Source organism: Vipera berus (genome assembly GCF_964194415.1).
Source record: "Vipera berus genome assembly, chromosome: 4".
In the NCBI taxonomy this organism is placed as follows: domain Eukaryota; kingdom Metazoa; phylum Chordata; class Lepidosauria; order Squamata; family Viperidae; genus Vipera; species Vipera berus.
In genome coordinates this window covers 52,241,691-52,266,239 of record NC_138206.1, presented here as the reverse complement: position 1 = coordinate 52,266,239, position 24,549 = coordinate 52,241,691, and the positions used below count along the sequence as shown (strand labels likewise).

At 37.0% G+C, this 24,549-nt stretch overlaps 1 protein-coding gene across 2 annotated transcripts in view; it reads left to right on the top strand.

Annotated features, from left to right (window-relative positions):
* Positions 1-24,549, top strand: part of TIAM1 (TIAM Rac1 associated GEF 1) — a gene marked incomplete at its 5' end in the record, with an annotated part of 96,357 nt that overhangs the window by 4,608 nt on the left and 67,200 nt on the right. The window lies entirely within an intron of this gene.

Sequence of the window (24,549 nt, the reverse complement as noted above, 5' to 3'; positions counted from 1 at the left end):
GTACCAAAAGGCAAAACGATATGACGCTGGAAGATGAGCCCCTCAGGTCGGAAGGCGTCCAATATGCTACTGGGGAAGAGCAGAGGGCTAGTACTAGTAGCGCCAGAAAGAATGAAGCGACTGGGCCAAAGCCGAAAGGACGCTCAGCTATGGATATGTCTGGTGGTGAAAGGAAAGTCCGATGCTGTAAAGATTTTTTTCTCCATAGGAACCTGGAATGTAAGATCCATGAATCAAGGAAAGCTGGACGTGGTCAAACAAGAGATGATAAGACTAAACATCGACATCTTAGGTATCAGCGAACTAAAATGGACAGGAATGGGTGAATTTAATTCAGATGACCATCAGGTATACTACTGCGGGCAAGAATCCCTCAGAAGAAATGGAGTAGCCTTCATAGTCAATAAAAAAGTAGGAAAAGCAATACTGGGATACAATCCTCAAAATGACAGAATGATCTCAGTTCGAATCCAAGGCAAACCATTCAATATCACAGTAGTCCAAGTCTATGCCCCAACCACCGGTGCTGAAGAGGATGAAATTGACCGGTTCTATGAAGCTCTACAGCACCTTATAGAACTAACACCAAAAAATGATGTCCTTATCATCATGGGGGATTGGAATGCTGAAGTAGGAAGCCAAAAGATAACCGGAATAACAGGCAAGTTTGGCCTTGGAGTACAAAATGAAGCAGGGCACAGGCTGATAGAATTTTGTCAAGAGAATACGATGGTCATAGCAAACACTCTTTTCCAACAACCCAAGAGACGGCTTTACACATGGACATCACCAGACGGTCAACACAGAAATCAGATTGACTATATGCTCTGCAGCCAAAGATGGAGAAGCTCTATACAGTCAGTAAAAACAAGACCAGGAGCTGACTGTGGCTCAGACCATGAGCTTCTTGTTGCAAAGTTTAGGCTTAAATTAAAGAAAGTAGGGAAAAGCGCTAGGCCAGTCAGGTATGAATTAAATCATATCCCTGTTCAATATACAGTAGAGGTGACAAATAGATTTAAGGAATTAGATCTGATAGACAGAGTGCCTGAAGAACTATGGACAGAGGTTCGCAACATTGTACAACAGGTAACAACCAAAACCATCTCAAAGAAAAAGAAATGCAAGAAAGCAAAATGGCTGCCTGAGGAAGCTTTGCAAATAGCTGAGGAAAGGAGGGAAGCGAAAGGCAAGGGAGAAAAAGAAAGATATGCCCAATTAAATGCAGAATTCCAAAGAATAGCTAGAAGAGATAAGAATGCCTTCTTAAATGAACAATGCAAAGAAATAGAAGAAAACAATAGAATAGGGAGGACCAGAGATCTTTTAAAGAAAATTGGAGAGATGAAAGGAACGTTTCATGCAAAAATGGGCATGATAAAGGACCAAAATGGCAGGGACCTAACAGAGGCAGAAGAGATTAAGGAGAGGTGGCAAAATTACACAGAAGAACTATACAAGAATGAGCTTAACGTCCCTGATAATCACAATGAGGTGGTCACTGACCTCGAGCCAGACATCCTAGAATGTGAAGTGAAGTGGGCCTTAGAAAAGCTGAGCAACAACAAAGCTAGTGGAGGTGACAGTATTCCAGCTGAGCTATTCAAAATCTTAAAAGACGATGCAGTAAAAGTGCTACACTCAATTTGCCAGCAAATTTGGAAAACTCAACAGTGGCCACAGGATTGGAAAAGATCAGTTTACATTCCAATTCCAAAGAAAGGCAGTGCCAAAGAATGTTCAAACTATCGCACCATTGCACTCATTCTTCATGCTAGTAAAGTTATGCTTAAAATTCTACAAGCTAGACTCCAGCAGTATGTGGATAGAGAACTACCAGAAGTACAGGCAGGATTTCGAAGAGGCAGAGGAACAAGAGATCAAATTGCTAACATACGCTGGATCATGGAGAAAGCTAGAGAGTTCCAGAAAAACATCTACTTCTGCTTCATTGACTGCTAAAGCCTTTGATTGTGTGGATCATAACAAACTGTGGCAAGTCCTTAAAGAGATGGGCATACCAGACCATCTTATTTGTCTCTTGAGAAACCTATATGCGGGCCAAGAAGCAACAGTGAGAACTGGACACGGAACCACTGATTGGTTCAAAATTGGGAATGTAAGATCCATGTATACTGTCGCCTTGCCTATTTAACTCATATGCAGAGCACATCATGAGAAAGGCAGGGCTAGATGAATCAAAAGTTGGAATTAAGATTGCCGGAAGAAACATCAACAACCTAAGATATGCAGGTGATACCACTCTAATGGCAGAAAGTGAAGAGGAACTAAAGAGCCTCTTGTTGCGAGTGAAGGAGAGTGCAAAAGTTGGGTTGAAACTAAACATTAAGAAAACCAAGATCATGGCATCTGGCCCTCTCAATTCCTGGCAAATAGATGGGGAAGAAATGGAGGTAGTGACAGATTTTATTTTCCTGGGCTCCAAGATCACTGCAGATGGGGACTGTAGCCAAGAAATTAAAAGACGCTTGCTCCTTGGGAGGAAAGCCATGGCAAATCTAGACAGCACACTAAAAAGCAGAGACAAAAAAAAGTGCGTATAGTCAAGGCTATGGTCTTCCCAGTTGCAATGTATGGCAGTGAAAGTTGGACCATAAGAAAGGCTGAGCGCCAAAGAATTGAAGCCTTTGAACTATGGTGCTGGAGAAGACTCCTGCGAGTTCCTTGGACTGCAAGGTGATCAAACCAGTCAGTCCTAGAGGAGATCAACCCTGACTGCTCTTTAGAAGGCCAGATCCTGAAGCTAAAACTCAAATACTTTGGCCACCTAATGAGAAGGAAGGATTCACTGGAGAAGAGCCTAATGCTGGGAAAGATTGAGGGCAATAGAAGAAGGGGACGACAGAGAATGAGGTGGCTGGATGGAGTCACTGAAGCAGTAGGTGTGAGCTTAAATGGACTCCAGAAGATGGTAGAGGACAGGAAGGCCTGGAGGAACATTGTCCATAGGGTCGCGATGGGTCGGACACGACTTCGCAACTAACAACAACAATCCAGGACAGATCAAAGGTCTGGTTAAAGATCAGAAACAAACAGAAAAGTCCTTATAGACATCTACCTTGGTGTCTGCTAGGTTATCTTCCCCTTGGAGTAATTTTTAAAATACTTTTTACTTAAAAATAGAAAGGAAACATACTGCAAAACATGGTGCCAGCTTTTAACACTTTTCCAAAAAAATAAAAATAAAATCGGAATTGCCTTAAATCCACACACTGTATGCCCCGTGGGCATTTTTTAAAATAATAATAATGATTGGCTGCGGCCCAGTGCTTCTGTAGAAGTATATCTGTTTGGTCAGAAAAAAATAAGAGCACACCAGTGAGTCTGGAGCAAAATCCTTCTCTTAGGGCAGGGGTAGGCAACCTTGGTTCTTTTATGACTCGTGGACTTCAACACCCAGAATTCCTGAGCCAGCTGTGCTGGCTCAGGAATTCTGGGAGTTGAAGTCCACGAGCCATAAAAGAGCCAAGGTTGCCTACCCCTGTCTTAGGGCATTATAATGTAGAAGAAGGCCAGTGGCCTGTGTTACAATAACATGATGCTGCTTACATCACTGTGGCTCCCTTTGTTCTCCTCCTGTTGTCACTGCTGTTCTAGAGTGTCAGGGAACTGCATCTTTAGCAGTTTGCCTTCTGATAAATGTATGATGGGCCACACTCAGTCACCAAGTTTCCTAATAGCAGCCATTTTGTTGGCATTGACAGAACAATCTCAGAACTCCAAAAGCTTATTTCTGAAATAGATGCTTTGTTACTACTATCAAACAAATGTTCAACCCAGAACATAAAAATTAAAAAAAAGTTTTGTCTTGAAGGATATATACTTCAGTCTTTATAAAACAAAGAACACAGAATAACGTCTGAGTTTCTTTTTTAGCTTTGTAAGGCTATCCGTTGGGAATAATATGGAAAAGTTCAAAGCAGATTTTTTTCTTTGTATTGACTAAGATAATATCTATGAAAATTAAGTCTAATATCAGTAGGGACTTACTCTGTGATGTGCTTTCAGAAGATTTTTTATTCTTAGGCTTGTCTTTCAATTCTGGGCTGTTCTAATATACTGTTCTGCTGATACTTTCCAGAAGTTTATTCTAGAAAAGAGAAAACAGAGCTACAAATCTGAATGCACTGACATTTCTCTTTGCTTTAAGCTATAGAAAAGTAATAAATAAAGGGATGATTTAAAGACATAGCTTTCCTCAGAATGATTAGCTCTACATATTGTTTTCATATTTTCTTCAGATGTGGAGAAAACCGATCCATCGTATACCGAATCTCTGTGGTAGATGATCCATGAGTCAAATTTGCTTCTGAAATACAAAATTCAGCTGAAATGCTGCAAATAACTTTTATAACTTAATTATACAAACCTTGTTCCTAATTTCACCGAAAGTATGAACAGGCATATGAAAATTGCTTTGTGGTTCAAATAAAAAAGTTTTTAGTTTCCTTTATTTAATTTAGATTAAGCAGGAGCATAGCTTTTGAGAACTGGAGTGCTTTTTGAGTGCTCTGAATGTGAATGGATGCAAGTGATTAACATCTAAAATATTGGGGTAAGGGTAACTACAAAGCACTTAAGAATTCAGCCTAACTGACAAAGATCCCCTGGAGAGGGGGAGGAAATATTGCTTCGATTTTGCAGCTTATGTTGGCATAAAAGCTCTGAAGGAAGCCAGCTTTTCGGTAGCATTCTTTGCTTTAACATAAATGTTCCTTTTAGATAGCCACGGTTCTGAGCTTCTTTCTGATCCTTTCCTTTTCAAACAAAACTTTTATTATTCCAGAGTGATCTCTAGACCCTTTGCTGTCCTTTCATACCACTTAAGAACTGCTGCCTATGCAAACTACCCCAAGGACTGACCTTGAAGATGAGAGAGAAAGACTGATTGACCTCTGTTGCCTTCCTTTCTTTTCTGAAAGACTCATATTGGGTCCACAACCATTTCTTCTCATTAAAAAGGAAAGGAAAATTAGAGGTCTGTAGTTATAGAATGGAGTTAGTTGTTTTTCATTTTTAGCAGCTATTACTAAGCTTGTTGGGTGTGTGTATGTATGTGTGTGTGCAAAAACATGATAGTTACATGTATCTCCTGGAAAAAAAATTATTTAGGAGATGATTGCATTCTTTTTAACAATTACCATCAATGCATTTTCAGCTGGCATTGCTGTTCTGCAATCAATTGCTCATTACAGACACTCATGAATTGGCCATGTGCAATAACTGCTTATAATGGGAGCAGATATCTAAGTTGTTATTGTGATTACAAGATAAATAGCTATATTTCAAAATAAAAATTTAAATTGTTACTGGGAGTAGGAACAAATTGTCACACAGCATAGAAGAATGTTAAAAATGTTTTTAAGTAAGTGCATACTATCCACATTTCTGAACGAGATATCCATAGCCTTAGTTTTTCAGCTGTGAAAAGGACAAATTGTAAATTGGATATGTGAGATAGCCATCAGTTGTTGACAAATCTGCTTTTAACTTAGTAGACCCAACTCCAATCTTATTAAAAATAATAAAGATTAGAAGAATACAATCTGAAATGTCCCTTGACAGGTTTTTGAACCTTCCTGATATAACCTACATGGAAAGGGATTTGTCTGTGCTTCTAGTGACTTGCCTCATAAGAGATTTTGTACCCTAATCCCTCTGGGTTTGCAATAATGGTAATTAATGTGTATTTAGCAGCACTAATTAGAGCTTGAACATTGAGATATAAATATTAGAGCATAAAGCCACATTGGGATTCCAAAGGAAGGTGAAAGATCTATTGAAACCAGAGACATTTATTTCCAAATTAGGGTTAATTGAATGAGGTTGAAAGATTATATTTTAAGCATTCTTTTTTTTTGTCCTGGGCCTGGTTTGGCTGGTCTTTATTTTATTTTATTTTTTGTATATATTTTATTGGAATTTTTTAACATAACATAAATCATTCAGTAATTTGTAAACAGTATGTTGTCTGGGTAACATTTATAAGACAATCTTTAACAATTGATTTCTATAATTTATATTCCATATGTTAATTTCAGTTGATTTGCCCTTTCCCCAAAGTATCTTTCTTTGCAAACATTAGATTAAAACAATTCTCATTATTCTGATAAACAACGATTAAGTATGTAAATTTTTCCAATATTCCTATTTATTATTTTAGTTGCCTTATCGTAAACCCTGTTACCGTGCTTATTTCAGCTTATTTCTCCCCCCAAATTCTAAATATTCTTACTAGTGACAATTTTCTCAACAATTAACTACATTTATATTGGTGGATTTAATTCTATTTTTTCCATATAAGCCCTCTCATACTTTTATATTTCTTAATCAATAGGTAAAAAAGTAGAAAGAGAAAAGAGGAGAGAGACAAAAAAGAGGAGAAAAAGAAGAGAAAAAAAGACAAAAGCACTGAGATACAAAAAATAACATACTACTTAAAATATGTATCCCTCCTAATTTAATATATATTTATTCCCTCAATTTCTTATTCTTTTTTACCATAGCTGAGAATGTATTTAATCTATTTAAACTTTAAGCATTCCATTCAATAGATCTAATCATCTATTCCTTTAACTCTCATTCAAAACACATTTTTATGCTTTTCTTATCATCACAATTAAATAACTAAAACGTTTGCTTTGTTTAAATCATTTCAACTTTTTTTTTACAGAAAGGAAAAAGAAAAAACATATTGTATTAGTTAAAAAAAACCATCCCTCTAAAAGTAATGTATTCCAAAGTTTTTCCATTTCTTTAGCCATATTCAGACAAATGTTTCTTATTGTGTTAGTTAACAACAAAAAAAACCATCTCTCTAAGAGTAATATATTCCAAAGTTTTTCCATTTTTAGCCATATTCAAACAAATGTTTCTTTTTTAAGTATTCTCTCTGATAAGTCCCATCATCTATTTTCTAGATTTCCATTTTAATCTTTTTTCTCTGGCCATTGCCTTTCTTAATCAGTATGTTTTGTTGCATCATTCGTTTCCCTGTAAAGTATTTTTTCTCATTCTTTTCCTTATCTTCAAAGTTGCTTGGACGTGTTGAAATATTTCCCATTTGAATTAAATCATTTTATTTTATACGGTTCCATCTTTAAGTCTCTATCCTCGGAATTATGTTCAGTCATCTCTACTGTATTTTTCTGGGAAATTTCTTGGAGTGAAATTAAGTTGGAGATAAGTTGATTCATACTCTCAAGGTTGTTCTGTATTTCTTTGTGGTTTAAAATCATTGTCCTTTGAAATTGTTGCTGCTTATCATATGTTTCCTTTTGTAAAGTATTTATTGCTTCAGATTTGTTACTCTCACTTTGTTTACACAGCTGCATTCTTTAAGAGCTTTGTGGGTCAGAGAAAAAAAATCCTCACCCACCAGTAGGTGTCAGCGTTTGCTCATTTTTCAGATCTTTCTAGTCTTTTTTTCTCTCTCTAAAGGGTAAGTTTTGCCGCTTCCGGTGACCAAAAGGAGGAAGTAGAATCCCCCTCCTTTTTCCCCCCGGAGATCTCTTATTTTTGGGACTTTCTTCAGGAAAATAGGTAGGATAGAGAAAATCAATATTCTTACCCAGATTCAAGCATGCTGTTTAAAATCCGCTTAGTTTAAAGCTCATGACTTCCATTGTTTTCAGCTATGACTGGACAATGGAGTTAGCCAGCCTTTTCTTCTGTTGGTTTCTGGGAGGCTTCTCCTGACCATTCAGGGAGACTGCCGTCTCTCCTAAGTCCCTGGGATTTCCTTCCTTCATTCCACCCCTTCAGGGTGGGTTATGGCCCCTTAGGGTCTCTAACAAAAAGAAATTTCAGCTGAAGGGTTTGGCATTCCGAATCTTCCGACTGCTCCACTGGAAACAGGAACCGGAAGTCTATATTTTAAGTATTCTTATTAGGCATTGAAGCAGGCAAAGATTTAGTTTTTATAAGATTTGTATGCCTGCCCATCATGTGAAACATATCTCTGGGCAGCTAATAGCATAATAGACCTGGCTCTTCGAGCTCTCTGGCCCAGGCTGAGGATTAATCTTATTTTAACTGGGGTTTTATTTATACAGAGACAAATATAATTTTTTTAAAATTTGTTTTTAACTTTTGTATCTTGGTTTTTTTAATTACCCTGTAAACCGCCCTGAGTCCTTCGGGAAAGGGCGGTATATAAATGTAATAAAATAAATAAATAATAGCACAAGAATAAAACAATCCAGCAAACAAACAAGAAAAACATGGCACTTACTCAGTCAAAGGCATCTATCCAACTATAGAGTCCCTTGAGTTCCAACTTTGCTATTCCAATGCCTGATGGAAAAGCCAATTCTTAATGATTTTCTGGAAAGCTAAGAGCATGGGAAACTGCCAAAGGGGAAAGTATTCCACAAAACAGGGTCTGTCATAGAAAAAAAACATGCTTCCTGAGTCCCACTAGATGGCAACATTTGAGGGAAGGGACCTGGAGCATGCTACTTTATCTGACATAGTGGGATGAGCATATACCCTCAGAGAGAGTTGGTGCTGCAGATAACCTGTTCCTATGTCATATAGGGCTTTAAAGGCAATGACCAGTACCTTGAATTGTATCCAGAAAGAAACTCAGAGCCAGGGCATCTCACACAGCAGTAGTATAAAATAGGTGAATCAAGAAGCACTCCGTACAGTACAAGCAGTTGTACTCTAGAGCAGCTATAATTCCCAGATGATCTTTGAGGGCAACCTTAGGTGGGGCATGTTGCAAGAGTCCAACTGGAATGCGACCAAAGTGTGAGTGAGTGCAAGGCTTCCCATTCTAGGAATGGGAGTAATTGGCATACAAGACATATCTGTGCAAAGCCCCCCTAGCCATGCCTGCCAGTTGCACCATCACTATTGCTGAGCCATCCAAAGGTCATCCACAAGCATGAACAATGATGTTTCTGTATTATGTCCTGGGCTGTAATGGAATATGTAGATGACCTTGGAGGAGAAGGGAAAGAGATGCTGCAAAGATGTCAGTAAAGGTGTTTACCTCTGGATATACGAGGGAGGAAACATAGCTTGATGAGTTAAATCTACTTGATCCCACTACTTGATCCCACTGCTACTGCTTGATCCATTAGGGTGAATCTTTTCTCTTTCTCTAATTGTTAAGTCACTAGAGGCTCCTGCCTTTGTTGTCTGATTACTGTCTAGACAGCATCTCTTCTCTTCTTTTCTTAAAGTCATTCCCACATTTCATTAGTCTAGGAAACAATCAGACAAGACTAGTAGGAGCCCCCAGTGAATTATCAACCAAAGGAAGAAAGTCCATAGCAATAAACATATAGCCATGTGCATCCCAGGTCCATATATTGTACTTAGGGTTTCTTGGACAAGTTTTCAGGAAGTCAAGATTGAAATTTAGAGTTTTTTATTATATTTTATTAAAAGTAACTGGAACATAATAAAATATGGGATTGATTTTATGTTAATAGAAACCTAATACAATACAAATAGATGTAATACAAGTTCATTTATAGAGTTCCTCTCCAGAAATGGTTTCAGGTTGAAGTAAATTCTGTGTCAGATTTATTTGTGAACCATAAAATTATTCTGGACAATAAGGCATACCCCCAGGTTTATTAATCTTTCTTCTGAGAAAGAACTCTGTGTACTTTCAAACAGGTGTAAACCATAATTGTTACATTACAAAAATTATTTTACCAAAATTTTTTGGTAAAAAATAAAAATATATAATTGTAGGCATATAGGGTTTGGTAAAATTTAATTTAAAAAAAAGTTGAAAAAAATTTCAATAAAAGCTTTTTTCAAAATTATTGAGTGTTCCAACATTGTGATCAAACTGGAAAAATCCTCAGATTTGTTCATTATATTTCAAACCATATTAAGAGAACTGCCCTTTTTAGTGATCAGACTGGATTGTTATACCAGCGCTAAAACATGTTACATCAGTTTTCTCTAATATTCACAGTAAATATTTTTCTCCCATTGAAATATCCATTGTTGCATATAGAATAGAAATAGAAATAGAATAACAGAGTTGGAAGGGACCTTGGAGGTCTTCTAGTCCAACCCCCTGCTCAGGCAGGAAACCCTATACCATTTCAGACAAATGGTTGTCCAGTCTCTTCTTAAAAACTTGCAGTGTTGGAACATTCACAACAACTATTAATTATTGTTGCAAGTTCTTCATTTAACCGTATCCTTGCTTTGTTGGAATTTACAGCAGACAAAGTAGAGAGTCATATTTCATCAACAATTTAGAAACAAGGCCCAATAATTGCTTCAAAATTTGTATTATATGGTTTTAAAATAAAGTCTCAACTTCCATAATCCTTAGGCTGTGCAGTCACTGGCTTTTCAGGATAGAGACTATGGAAACTGAAATGCAATATGTCTAGAAAGAAGAAAGCTTTTCTTTTTCTTCTTTTTTTTAAAAAAAATCAAGGTACCTCAAATGGGCTAACTTAGAAAATATGTCCAAAATTCACAATCCGTGACTTCCCTGGAATTGAAATTTGGCAAATTTTATAAAACATTTTATAAAACTTAGCATAAAACAACACAAAACGTCATTTCCTGTGCTGATGTTTGTGCTGCACATATCAACATGGACTATTTTTAAAGCAGATACATCTTTGAATGTATCTCCACATTTCTAGTGAAAGTAACACATTAGAACAGGGGTCCCCAACCTGTAGGCCCTGGTCCACTACCAGGCCATGGCCTGCTGGCCACCAGGCCACAGGACAGGCTGGCCAGTGCACACATGTGTTTGCATGCATTCACCCCCACTCGCGCTAGTGCTATGGTCACATGGCCTAAATGGCAAGTACTGCCTAAATGGGGCACCACACGGCAAAAATGTGGCTCTTCACAGGGAAACGGGGTGCCGCATGGCTTAAATGGGGCACCAAGCAGCCTAAATGAGGCTCAGCACAGTGAAAACGGGGCACCGCACAGTGAAAATGGGGCATCATGCGGTATAAATGGGATGGAGCTAGCACCCGTGCAGCAAAAACAGGGCAGGGCTAACAAGTGTCACGTGGGCACTACCACTACCCCATTTGTGTTGCGTGCAAGCTCATGGCCCTGTTTGCGCATGTGTGCGCATAAAATCCTTTCCCTCCAGTCCGCCAACGGAGAAAGTTGAGGACCTTTGCATTAGAAGTTCTGTCATTGCTGAAGGCATTGAAGAATCTGGTAAGGAAATGTCTCATCTGATATGATGACTCAGCGAGACACAGGTTGCCTAGTGGCTATTATAAACCATATATTTATCACTCTCTGACATTTAATTTTTGGGCATTTAACCTAGAGCTAAAAGACCACAATATAAAATATTAAATTAACAACAGTAATACCATTTTCCTTCATTAATTTAACATGAAATTCTACTGTATTGTGCAAATTGCTCAGTGTACTATGTTTGGATACATTATTCAACTGAACTGAAAGTTCAAGGACTTATTTAAAATACCTTTCCTCTCCAAATGCAATAAATATGTTAGCAGGAATGTAAATTATGGCTAAAGTTAAAAATGGTGTGTAAATCATATATTGGCCAGGTAGCTGGTGTTCAGATTTACTAGGCAGCAGTGTTCCCTTTTTTTTAAAAAAAAAAATCCTGTGAAGATTCAGCAGGAATCTGCACTTTCGCTAGGCTAGATGTTAAAAATTTTCACCTGGGGAATATAGAAATATCGTTGTTGCTGCTCTTGTGAAACAAATGGTAGGTTGGCTTTTTTTCTCTACCACCAAAGAACTAAAGAGAAAAAGAGGTTTCAAAGACCTGAAGAGAAAAAAGGGAGGAAGTGAAGAGAGGAGTGTTAAAAGTTATTGCTCATAAACATCATTTGATACCTGAAAACCTTTTCAGTTATCTTAATAGAATATTTTGAAATGATTGGAGTTTCATCGTATTTTCTATTTCTAATGCTCAAGTGTGAGTACCATTGCACATGTAACAAAAATCAGTAAGTGGTAATGGTTTAAAGTCTGGAGACGTACAATAAACCAAGTAAGTAGGATGATTGACAGAGCTGCATAACTCAGAAGCTGGAAACTGGAAGTTCAGAATAAGAATCATAGATGTCAGAGAACAAACCAGAGGAAGAAACCAGAATTATCGTACAAAACACCAGAAATTTTATATGCTCATAAGAGTATCGCAATATTTTCTTGCCTGAGCAGAGTTCCACTGGGAAGAACTCTTATATGCACTCTTATATTTTTTTCTTTCTCAGAAGAAAGTAATGGCCAGCCTATAAGCAGCTAACCCCAAAGGCTTTTTTTTTTTTTACCAAGAGCCATGGCTGTCAGCCTGGGTAGTGTTTCCAAATTATTGGGATGGTCAAAAGAGCTTTGATTTTAAAGGCTTGATATTGTAATACAAAATAAATGATTTCAACTAGTTCAATAAACATTTGTGATTCTTCCTCCTACCCTGACACCCCACCATTGCATTTACTGTATATAGTCCAAATATAATGGCTTTAGATAATTACAGTGATTTGGTTTGCTCTTTGTATTGAATATACAAATTTAAATTTTGTGCACACAACTGAAGTTTTTGAGCTAAGGAAATCTCTTGATTATATATTATACACTTCAAGGACACCTTGTGAAAATTTACAAAGAATTGCTACAACTGATGAGAAACTATGTTCAATTAAATGAGTGTTGTTTGGAACAGTTAACTTTTCTAGTTAAGTGTATTTTTCAATCTTTTTTTCCTGAATGATTTTTTTTAACATTTTTCTATGACTGGTTTGACATGTGGTACATCGTAACTAATTTCTGTCTCAATTCATTTATGAAACTGTTCAGACAAGCTGCTTGTATGCAACTAGCTTGCTTCTTCAGCATTTTTCTTGTTCTATCTTGTATACTTTGAAAATATATTTGAAGGTAAGTGCAAATGCTCCTCATCTTTTGCTGAAAGGCAAGACTGTTTGCTCCAGCCTTAAAAGGAAGGTTTTATTTTCGTAAACATCATCAGGTATGAAAACTATCTCTTCCAGCATGTTCTTGCAGTTAAAATAGTTTTCATATAGATCATTTTAACAGTTTCTTAGGGAAACGGGAAAATAACAAGTCCAATTAACGTATTTCACTGAGATGAACTTGGATTTTGTCATGAAACATTTAAACAAAAGACAGCTGCAATCATTCATAGCTCTCTGGTAATCGTTCCATGCAGTGCCCATGTTTGCAAAGCATATGTGTCATATTCATATTTTACATTTTAAGATACATGCATAGACTCAGAAAGAGTATGAAGTATTCAGTGGTCTGAATAGCTTCTTCAATAGTTTGATAACATTGATTCACTATTATCAACCATAGAGACAACTAGAAAATCCATCACATGGATTTTTTCTGTTTGTACTTTGCTGGTATGAAAATATAAATATAAATATCTACATGATTGATTGGTACATACTATAAGTAAATAAAAAAATACAGTGTCCTAGTTTTTATCTGTCACTCTGAGTTATCTGTTAAGTTATAACACGCCTGTTATGTGGAAATGTCACTAGGGTCTCCATAGGCCTTTCATATCTAAATCTGTAACTTGGTATCAAACAACCGATCGCATGCTGAATGCCATTTGGATGTATTAGGCCATGTTGCTTGGAAATCATAGAAAATTTACACCAATGCATCAAGAGGACACCAGGCTGAGGAAGGTTAACATAAAACATAGCTTCTTTAATATCTGCAACAACAACTTTCTGTATCTGCAACAATTTATCTTTTATTTGCATTCAAGAATGATTTCTGTTTAAAGAAATCTTGTTGTCCATCACGTGATTTTAAAAAAAATGCCGTTCAATGTTTATATATGTTTGATGGTGCATAACAGTACAGCTCTCTCTCTATCATAATGAAGATTTAATTGTCATGAGTGCCTTAAGATAAAACAGATATTGCCAATAATAATCAAACTGTTGGCTAATTACTATTATAATTTTTATTATTTTCATCAAATACTTACATTACAAACTTGATGCATTTCATTTTCCTCAATCTCATAGTTCCATTGTGTAAAATAACTGAAGCTTCTTCTCAGAATCTGATAGTGTTGACTACTGGTAAAGCTTAGGAATGGAACATCTGCCAGCATCATAGAGGGCAAATAGATATAGCGAGCACCCAATTCTATAGACCTAAAACATGGGTGCTATAATTTTTGGCAAATGTGTAGCATTTAACAAGTTTCCCATTATCATATATGGGTGTTGCTTCTGGAAGGAGGTTATCAGTTTTGCCTCTGGCAATATTGCTGAAGTTTTACTGAGAAGCAGTAATGACCTGGATCAGTTTTTAACAAAGAGGGCGAAAAACTTTGCACTCTAGATCCTAGCCATTGTTTCACATAATATGAATTCTGCCTATAATTGGCCACCCCTCAGTTCTGGCTGAGCATCAGAAGCCTCAAGGAGAAGAACTAAACAATGTATATAGTCTGTTAGGGGTTGCCCAGTGATGCAAGAAATTCTGCAAAGATGGAGAAAAAAAAATACTGTTTAGGAAAACACCAATTTAAGAATTATTGCTGCTTTTCCTTGATTCTTGGATCCAGAGGAAGAACTGAGAGTCATGGAGAAGAACTAAAGGATAGGCATTTGAATACAGTGTGGAAAAAACTTCCATGCAGTGATACACAGAATAATTAGACAGACACCAACATTTTAATTAATTTAATTTAATTTAATAATTTGATTTCTATACCGCCCTTCTCCCGAAGGACTCAGGGCGGTGAACAGGGCAATACACAATAAAAATATTATACAAAAATTAAAAAGCCATTAAAAATTATGCCCTTAAAATTAATACATATTACAATTAAAACTATTTATAAAAACCCAACCCCATCCCGTCAGACCAGGCCAGCTTGTTCGAAAAAGAAAGTTTTGAGATCGCGCCGGAAGGAGCTACAACTGATAAAATTTGATTGCCAACTTGTGAATTTCGAAGTTTGCATTTTTGGGGGAGGCGACCTGTGTAAAATCTATATAGACCCAACTGCTTATATTTTGTATTAAGGCCTCTACTGACTATCTTGATGCCATATTGACTTGGGAGGCCAGTGTATGGTGTAGTTGGTTCACATGGTGTGGTAGGATGGAGGGTTTGTTGTCACTGTGTGTTGGGGAGAGAGAGCACGGGGGGAGGCTCAGCTAATCTCAATGTATACATGTTGTACTTTGACAATAAAGGTTTTATTATTTATTATTTTATTATATATCTTAAATTTCCAAAAATAGCACTTAAGACTTACATACTGCTTCATAGTGTTTTACAGCCCTCTCTAAGTGGTTTAGAGAATCAGCTTGTTGCCCCCAACAATCTGGGTCCTCATTTTACTGACCTTGAAAGGATGGAAGGCTGAGTCAACCTTGAGCCCTGTCAGTATCGAACTCCTGGAGTAAGCAGTGAGTTAGTACTGATGTTTCTAAGCTAAGGTTTATGCAAACAAGAGCTGATTTAATTCATTTACTCACAACAGAATTGGAAGTTTTCATGGTTGAAAACCAGTCTTAGTACTGGTTTAGTATGGTTTGCTGGAATAATGTAAATAACAAGTTTGAAATTCTAAGCAGTGAGGTACGGTAATTATAAAGAAGCATAATAAAGCTTTCAGTCCTCTCGGCTGGACTACTGCAATGCTCTTTACATGGGGCTTCCCTTGAAGACCACTCGGAGGCTCCAACTGGTACAGAATGCGGCCGCGAGAGTTGTCTTGGGAGTTTCCCGGTACTCCCATGTTACACCTTTGCTCCGCGAGCTGCATTGGTTACCAGTTGTCTTCCGGGTGAGATTCAAGGTTCTGGTAATGGTCTTTAAGTCCCTACATGGCATGGGTCCGGAGTACCTCGGGGATCACCTGCTGCCGGCGTCAACTTCCCTCCGCCCTGTGCGTACCCACAGAGAGGGCCTCCTCAGGGTGCCTCCGGTCAGAGAATGTCGGCTGGTGGCCCCCAGGGGGAGGGCCTTCTCTGTGGGCGCTCCGGCTTTATGGAACCAGCTGCCGGTTGAGCTCCGGACGGCACCGGACCTTTGCTCCTTCCGGCGCGGTCTGAAGACCCATTTATTTGAACAAGCTGGCTTGGCCTGATGGGGGATGTTAGGGTTTTTAATGGGTTTTTATATTGTTACTGTTTTATCTGGGTGATTATTTAATTCTCTTTTAATTTTTGTATTTTCTATTTATATGTGCCCTGTTCACCGCCCTGAGTCCTTCGGGAGAAGGGCGGTATACAAATTTAATGAATGAATGAATGAATGAATGAATGAATGAATGAATGAATGAATGAATGGAACTGCCAGATTGAGTACAGATCATCTTGGAGAAGGTCTATGTGGTCATTCACTTGATGGCATTTAGTCCAAATATGCACTTGGAAGGAAAGCTCTGGTTTTGATTTCAAGGGAAAGAAAAGCACTTGATGGGAAATTTGCCACTTCTGGCTGACTGCATAAGCGTGTACAATCTGGACAATATTTAATTATCCTTTCTTTTGTTATTAATGATTCTTACACAGACTATAGTTACATTTCAATATGAAATATTTATTTATTTATTTTATTTATTTTAATTCCATTTATATCCCGCCCTTCTCCGAAGACTCAGGGCGGCTTACAAGCTTAGCAGTAGCCTTCATTCTATGTATATGCTTGCTTATTAGGGCTTTCACACACACCCCAAGCGGCATTATTACAAAGTCAGCTTAATTGGAGCCTTGGTGGAGCAGTGGGCTAATGCCTCCTTAAGTAACACCAGCTGCCTGCAATTAATGCAGGTTCGCATCCCACCAGGCTCAAGGTTGACTCAGCCTTCCATCCTTCCGAGGTAGGTAAAATGAGGACCCAGATTGTTGGGGGCAATAAGCTGACTTTGTAATAATGCCGCTTGGGGGTGTGTGTGAAAGCCCTAATAAGCAGGCATATACATAGAATGAAGGCTACTGCTAAGCTTGTAAGCCGCCCTGAGTCTTCGGAGAAGGGCGGGATATAAATAGAATTAAAATAAAAAAAAAATAAAAAAAAATTGCCCCCAACAATCTGGGTCCTCATTTTACCTACCTCGGAAGGATGGAAGGCTGAGTCAACCTTGAGCTCAAAAACTAAAGGGAACAGAAAGTAAGACACCCTACTATTAAATACAGTACATTGTGTTGTTTAAGTGTTCCCTTTATTTTTTTGAGCAGTATACTTTTATTTCTGAGTTAACATTTCATGTAAACCTGTGATTCAATTGTAGCTATATTTACCATTTTTACATGCTGGATATTTCTATACATTTTATGGATTTGGTCACAGAGAACATAAACCATGTAACGTGCTTCAGTGATGAAATTGTTTGCACAATTGACTAATGTATTAACAGCAAACAAGGGCACAACTGTTGGAATAAGAGCCTAGAGCCGTCATTCATTTTGTAAATATTTTTTTAAAATATTCCAATTTTGCTATTTTTAACAAAATAATAATAATAATAATAATAATAATAATAATAATAATAATAATAATAATAATAATAATAATAATAATAATAATAATAATAATTTTATTTGTATACCGCTCTTCTCTCGAAGGACTCAGGGTGGTGAACAGGGCAAACATATAAAAGTACAAAAATACAAAAGTTAAGAAAGAATTAAATGAAATGCCCAAGTTATAACAATAAGTTAAAAACATTTAAAACAACAATAAAATCCAAACCCATCCCCCATCAGGCCAGGCCGGCTTGTTCGAACAAATAAGTCTTGAGATCGCGTCGGAAGGAGCGAAGGTCCTTGAGCAGGATAATCTTGTATTAACTTTCTATTTTAGAAATTCCTCCAATAATGCAATGAGGAACTAGAACCTGTTAAATTTCACACAGGGCAGTAGAGATGGTATATTTATGTGGTTATATTTTTTTAAAGGCCATGGCTTGAAATTCCTTTCCCAAAACTATAAAATACCTGGTAACTTTTCCATATTTGGCAAGGATTGAAATATGTGAGTTTTGAAAACATGTGCTTTCATCCTGTATTTTGGATATTTACTACCAGTGAAGTAATATACTGTACATCAGAGCAAAAATAAACTGTAGTAGCTAAAAATTGTCATTAAACACTTTATGACATAATATAAAATGTCATAAAACATTTCCTGTGCTGACATCTGCTGATACAGATCAACATGGACTATTTATTTAAGACAGGAACATCTCTGAATGTATCCCAGCTTTTCCAGTAAAGTTGGTACATTAGAAGTTCTATCATTGTTGAAGGCATTGAGGAATCTGGTAAGGAATCAGAGATTGTTTAGTAGCTAATTAATTCTAGCTTGTCTTAAATAAGTTTTACTTTCTTTCTTGTTTGCTTGAATAAAGAACAAGCCAGAGTTTCCCATTCAAGCTGACTTAGAAAACCACCCCTATTTTTTATTTTATTTTTATTTTAATTCCATTTATATCCCACCCTTCTCCGAAGACTCAGGGCGGCTTACAAGCTTACCAGTAGCCTTCATTCTATGTATATGCCTGCTTATTAGGGCTTTCACACACACCCCAAGCGGCATTATTACAAAGTCAGCTTAATTGCCCCCAACAATCTGGGTCCTCATTTTACCTACCTCAGAAGGATGGAAGGCTGAGTCAACCTTGAGCCAGGTGGGACTCGAACCTGCACTAATTGCAGGCAGCTGGTGTTACTTAAGGAGGCATTAGCCCACTGCTCCACCAAGGCTCTTTGTTGGATGGAGTGATTTATTGGTCATAGCAGCTGGGGCTGGGGGAGAATAACTGAACTATACATATATTTTAAAGTGTAATGTTTTATGTGACCTTCTAATGAACCCCTTTCAATTCAACATAATTAATCATAACATATTGAAATGCCAGTGGAAATATGTAATTGTTTTCTTAATTTTAATATAATGTTTAAACAATGTTATGGAGTACAGTATCACATCAAAGTTACTTGGTGCCTGAAGCTGCAATACACTTTTTTTGAAAGCCATTTTTTTAAAAAATGAGGCAACTCATGAAAATGAATAGAAAGAGAAGCAGTGATTGACAGCTTACTTGAAGCATCTGAGTTGGAATAAGATGCAGCTGAAACAGCCTTTGATGTAGTTTTATCTACATCTGTTATTCAAACTGGAAAGGTATGAATGAATTATGGCTTCACAGCTGAGGAGCAAGTTATAGATTCACATTTTTAAAAACATCTGTGTCCATTAACCAATGCCACTTTTTTAAATGGGTCAAGTACATTTTCTTTAAATCTCTAGACTAGTAATTCCAACTTTTTTCTTTAGATAGATCACTACATTATCATTGAAAACTTGTCAAGGGTTATTACATAAACCAGGAATCAGCAACATAATGACATAGGTATCCTGGCACAAGAAGTTTCCATTAGATTCCAAAATTAAATATTTAGAATTGATAATGAGTAATCTTGTGAGATTTTTGGCTATTTTAAAAATATAGACCTGAGTTTATTTTGATAGCTGCACTGGAGACAGTCTGCTGTAACTCTGTATTATGATCTATGCATCACAAACTTGGAAACACTGTGCTAGACCACTTTTCTCATAAAAGAGATTAAGTTCTCCAAACACTACATCTGGACATTCTAAAGTGAGTCACAGTTAATGAACAATGTTTACTTGATTGGTATTTTTATAGACATTCCTCATTCTACTTTTTTTTCATTTTTAACATTATTACAAAATAGAAGTTAAAATCTTAAAGCAGAACAAAATAATTCTTTATGAATAACAAGTAGGACTTCTGCTTACTAGTTCAATATAAAAACGTGTTTCTAAAACAGTATGATCCAATACTAAACTATGTTTTGAATTCCGGAGGGAGAACTAAAAACTGATGCTAACACGATTTTCAAATTTGTAAGCTAACGCAATTCATTTTGAATTGCTATTTCCATTATAACATTACATTTAAAATTTCTAATTAATATTTTGAATATTTATAGCCTAACTCTAGTAGCCTATTCTCTAGATAATATTCTGGATTATTAGAAAAATGAAAAAAAATCAACATCTGAAAAACTTTATCAAAATAAGAAGAGACATGTTATTAACGTATCTATATTTAGCCGGAAATGTTTAAATCATTCAAGTAAAGGTTGTATAGTGATAAAATCATAAATTAATTACTTATAAAGTCGACACATTTTTTCTTAGAACTAACCACAAGAAATATATAATCCACAGAGAGATTCTCATTTTTAATCAATTTTGACAGTTTGGCCTAATCTAAGCTCCAGGATTTGTGTTGCTCAAAAGCTGAACATAAATCCAACATTGAAATAAAGCTGATAGAATATTCATGGCTAATCAACAGCCACTTGTCCAGTCCCAGAATTGGAATCCTCTGATCCTGATACCACAAAATAGTTAAAATAAATTCACCACCTCCTATTTGCCTCTTTTAAAAACTTTTGTTATAATTTCAATCTGTATCTGACAGGGAACAAAAATTTAAAATAATTTATTTCCAGGAACCGAGAAATTGTTTTTATACAACTGTAATTTTTGCTGTTCAGTGACCAGAACTGAACAGAACAGAACAAAGCTCCAATTCTTCAAGTGCCTGTTCCTGTTTAGATGCATGGAAAAGTATGACAATGCAGCAGTTTGCATTTCCAGACTTAGTCCCTAACAGTCTATCTGAAGGTCATTCAGACTGTCTGGGAACAGCTGATTGCTCTAATTTCACTGAATGTAGTACACTCCCACAGTTATCCACTGCTATTTATGGAAATTTGCCCTGAAAGTTCATATTTGCTGTTTCTGTGCCTCTTTGTGAGAATCATTTGTATGATAATCCCAAGGGTCTGAGTTATTTTGTTTATATCAGATTTCCAAAATGTTTTCAGGATATGCAAGGGGAGCATTTGTTCTTGAAAACATTCCTAATCAGCCAGACAGGATTCACGGTTTTGCAGGCATTCAGAAATGTCTTGGTTGCAATTTATGTCTTTATTCCTCACTACTTCAAATGGAATTCTGTCTAAGGATTAGTTCAAGCACTTGGTTTATTCACAGCATTCAGTCATATTGGAAAGAAATTAACTTTGATCCTTTTGTTGGGGAATTTGCTTCTTTTATTTTTGAACCCAAGTGCTCCATTACTATGGTCATATTGTAAGAATATATAATTCACCAACAAAATTAGCCATATGAAAATGTATACCGAAATTCTGCAGCTTTTACACATGGATCTAAAATGTGTAGCATATATCAGGTATCCTTGCTATATTAAGGTTGATTTCAACCCCACCTCAAAAAAAATTGTGCTCTTATGAGGGTGATTTTTAATTTAAAGATGATTAGCAATATGTTACAGTTGTTGAATATTAATAAAATCCAAAAATTATTTCAAAATAAAATATTTTATCGGTTTTATATTCTAGTAATTTGTATTCATGAAATAAAGAACAAACAAGTTCAGTGCAAATTTCCTTAAGAAATGTTTTAAACTCTTTACACTTCTGGTTTAAGTTTGTATCTATGAATTGCTTTCTAAATTTGGAAATTAGCATGGATGGAGATTTAAGACAGAGAAAGAATAATTCTCTGCTGATTCACTTTAAGTAGTCCATTTGTACATACACTCATGTGTGCATGTGTCAATCACCATCATTATTATCATTCCAAATAACTCCATTTCAGGACGAATGCCTGTTAATTGAAATTTGTAGACCATAATTTATCTCTCTGGCCCAATCAGGGTTGGTAGGTAGCCTTTTTTATTTCTCAGCTTAAAGTTGGGAGAGACTAACTGGTTGAAAATCACCCAGCTGGCTTCTACTCATAAGAACTACAGCCTTTAGTCCATTTTCATTTCGACCCCAAACCACCCCAGTGATGCCCTCGACGTGATGTCCCATTGCCTGGAGGCGGTCCGGGTCTGGATGGGGAGGAACAGGCTTCGGCTCAACCCTGACAAGACTGAGTGGTTGTACGTGCTGGCATCTCGGGAAATTCAGATTATTCCACCTCTTACTATGGGGGGTGAGTTATTACCCCCCGTAGATAGGGCTCGCAACTTGGTGTCCTCCTAGATTCACAGCTCTCCTTAGAAGATCATATAGGAGCTGTGACTAGGGGGGCCTTTGCCCAGGTTCGCCTAGTGCGCCAGTTGCGGCCCTATCTGGACCGGGATGCCTTGCGTGCAGTCACTCATGCGCTCGTGACCTCTCGTTTAGACTACTGCAATGCTCTCTACATGGGGCTGCCCTTGAGGACCACTCGGAGGCTTCAGCTGGTGCAGAATGTAGCCACGCGAGTTGTGTTGGGGGTCTCCCGATACTCCCATGTTACACCTCTGCTCCGTGAGCTGCATTGGCTTCCAGTTGCCCTCCGGGTGAGATTCAAGGTGCTGGTGATGACCTATAAAGCCCTACATGGCATGGGTCCGGATTACCTATGGGAACACCTGCTGCCGGCGTCAACTTCCCTCCGTCCAGTGCGCTCCCACAGAGAGGGCCTCCTCAGGGTGCCACCGGTCAGAGAGCATTATCTGTGGGCACGCCAGACCTTTGGAACCGCTTACTGGTTGAGCTCCGGATGGCTCCCGACCTTCGCTCCTTCCGACGTGATCTAAAAACTTATTTATTTGAACAAGCCGGCCTGGTCTGATGGGTTTGGGGTTTTAACATTGATTTTAACTAATGTACTGTATTGGGCACAATTATTTAATGTATTTTAACTTTTGTATCTTGTATTTTTGATATTTATTGCCCTGTACACCGCCCTGAGTCCTTCGGGAGAAGGGCGGTATAAAAATCAAATAAATCTAAATCTAAATCTAAACCTTAACCCCTACATGCTGATGTCTATATGTGTATAGTGGGGGTATTGTTATAATACATGCATATTAAGGCAAACTATACTAATTTTTGAATTTGCTACATGGTACAGGTGGTGGAAAATAGATTACTGTACCAGAGGGCCTGTTATTTAAATAAATATAACCATAAAAGGGACGCAGTGGCTCAGTGGGTTAGGACACTGAGCTTGTCGATCGGAAGGTCGGCAGTTTGGCGGGTCGAATCCCGAGTGCCGCGTAACAGAGTGAGCGCCTGTTACTCGTCCCAGCTTCTGCCAACCTAGCAGTTCGAAAGCACGTAAAAATGCAAGTAGAAAAATAGGGACCACTATGGTGGGAAGGTAACAGCGTTCTGTGCGCCTTTGGCATCTAGTCATGCCGGCCACATGACCACGGAGACGTCCTCAGACAAGCGCTTGAAACGCTTCGGCTTTGAAACGGAGATGAGCACCGGCCCCTAGAGTTGGAAACGACTAGCACGCATGTACGGGGGAACCTTTACCTTTTTAACCATAAAAGCAATCTTTGTCAGTGGCAGTGACTGATGGGATAACCATCAAATCCTTCTGGCAGGAAGAGACAGTCTACTTGAGCCAATTCCAGTCTAAAAATCATTATTTGTTTTATTGTCCTTTATAATCATCTCTGCAAGGGAAAATAAGATCTCTAAACAAATTATTTGTACATATATATGTCATATATATTCTAAAAGACATGTTTTTCTTGTTATCACTTGTGTTATCCAGACTTCCCAGTGTATGGATTTTTTTGCTGCTGTGATCTTAAATATATGACCAACTGATGAGCTTTAATCGCAATAAACTGTAAAAAAATGTTCTGATGCTAAAAAATGAATATTCTGCATTTAGTTTTTAGATGCCTGCTTGGCTAAGGATCTTAAATATTTGATGTATGTTATAAATCCTTCCTTCCTTTCATTTCATGTTTATAGTAATTTTGAATTTTGTATCGCTTGACTGTATTTTACTTGTTTTAATAATTTTCTTTTCTTTTACCTGATGACATAGAAGAAGCATAAATATATTTAAATAAATAATACAAAATATGATTTTTGAGTACTTAAATTTGATGAATTTGTCTATCCTTTAAAATACTGTTTTAATTTAGTATACAATGACTACTGTTATTTAGACAATGCCACCTCTGGATTGTGAGTATCATCAGCAACTGCAAGAAAACAACCATAAAATTCAGCATCACCAAAGACCAGAGGAGCTTCGATTTTCGTTTTCTGTGCTTATATTACCATTTCAGATCAATTTAAAATGCTGAATGAATAGCTTAAAACTTAAGGCCAAATGGTTTTTATCTCTCCTGAAAATCCACAAGACTTAAAAAGGTTAAACTTTTAAAATGCACTTGTTTCCAATAAATCTATTAAACTATTTGATTGTTAAATTTTTTTATAAAAATGTTTTTTTAGGACCCAAGGAATGTTTTTTTTAAAAAAACAAAAAAAACTAGCAATTAAGATAAATATAGTTTATGTAGAACTATAAATGATATGCTCACTGATTTCTGAATGAAGGTTCCTCTACTAGGTGGTCATTATGAGTGCTAATTTAGATGAAACTACTCTATGTAGACAACAAAGAATAGAATTTAACTGCAAAAAATGAAGCTTTTAGTAACTAGACCGAGTTGGAGAACTTCATGTTGCTTTTATTTATTTATTTTAA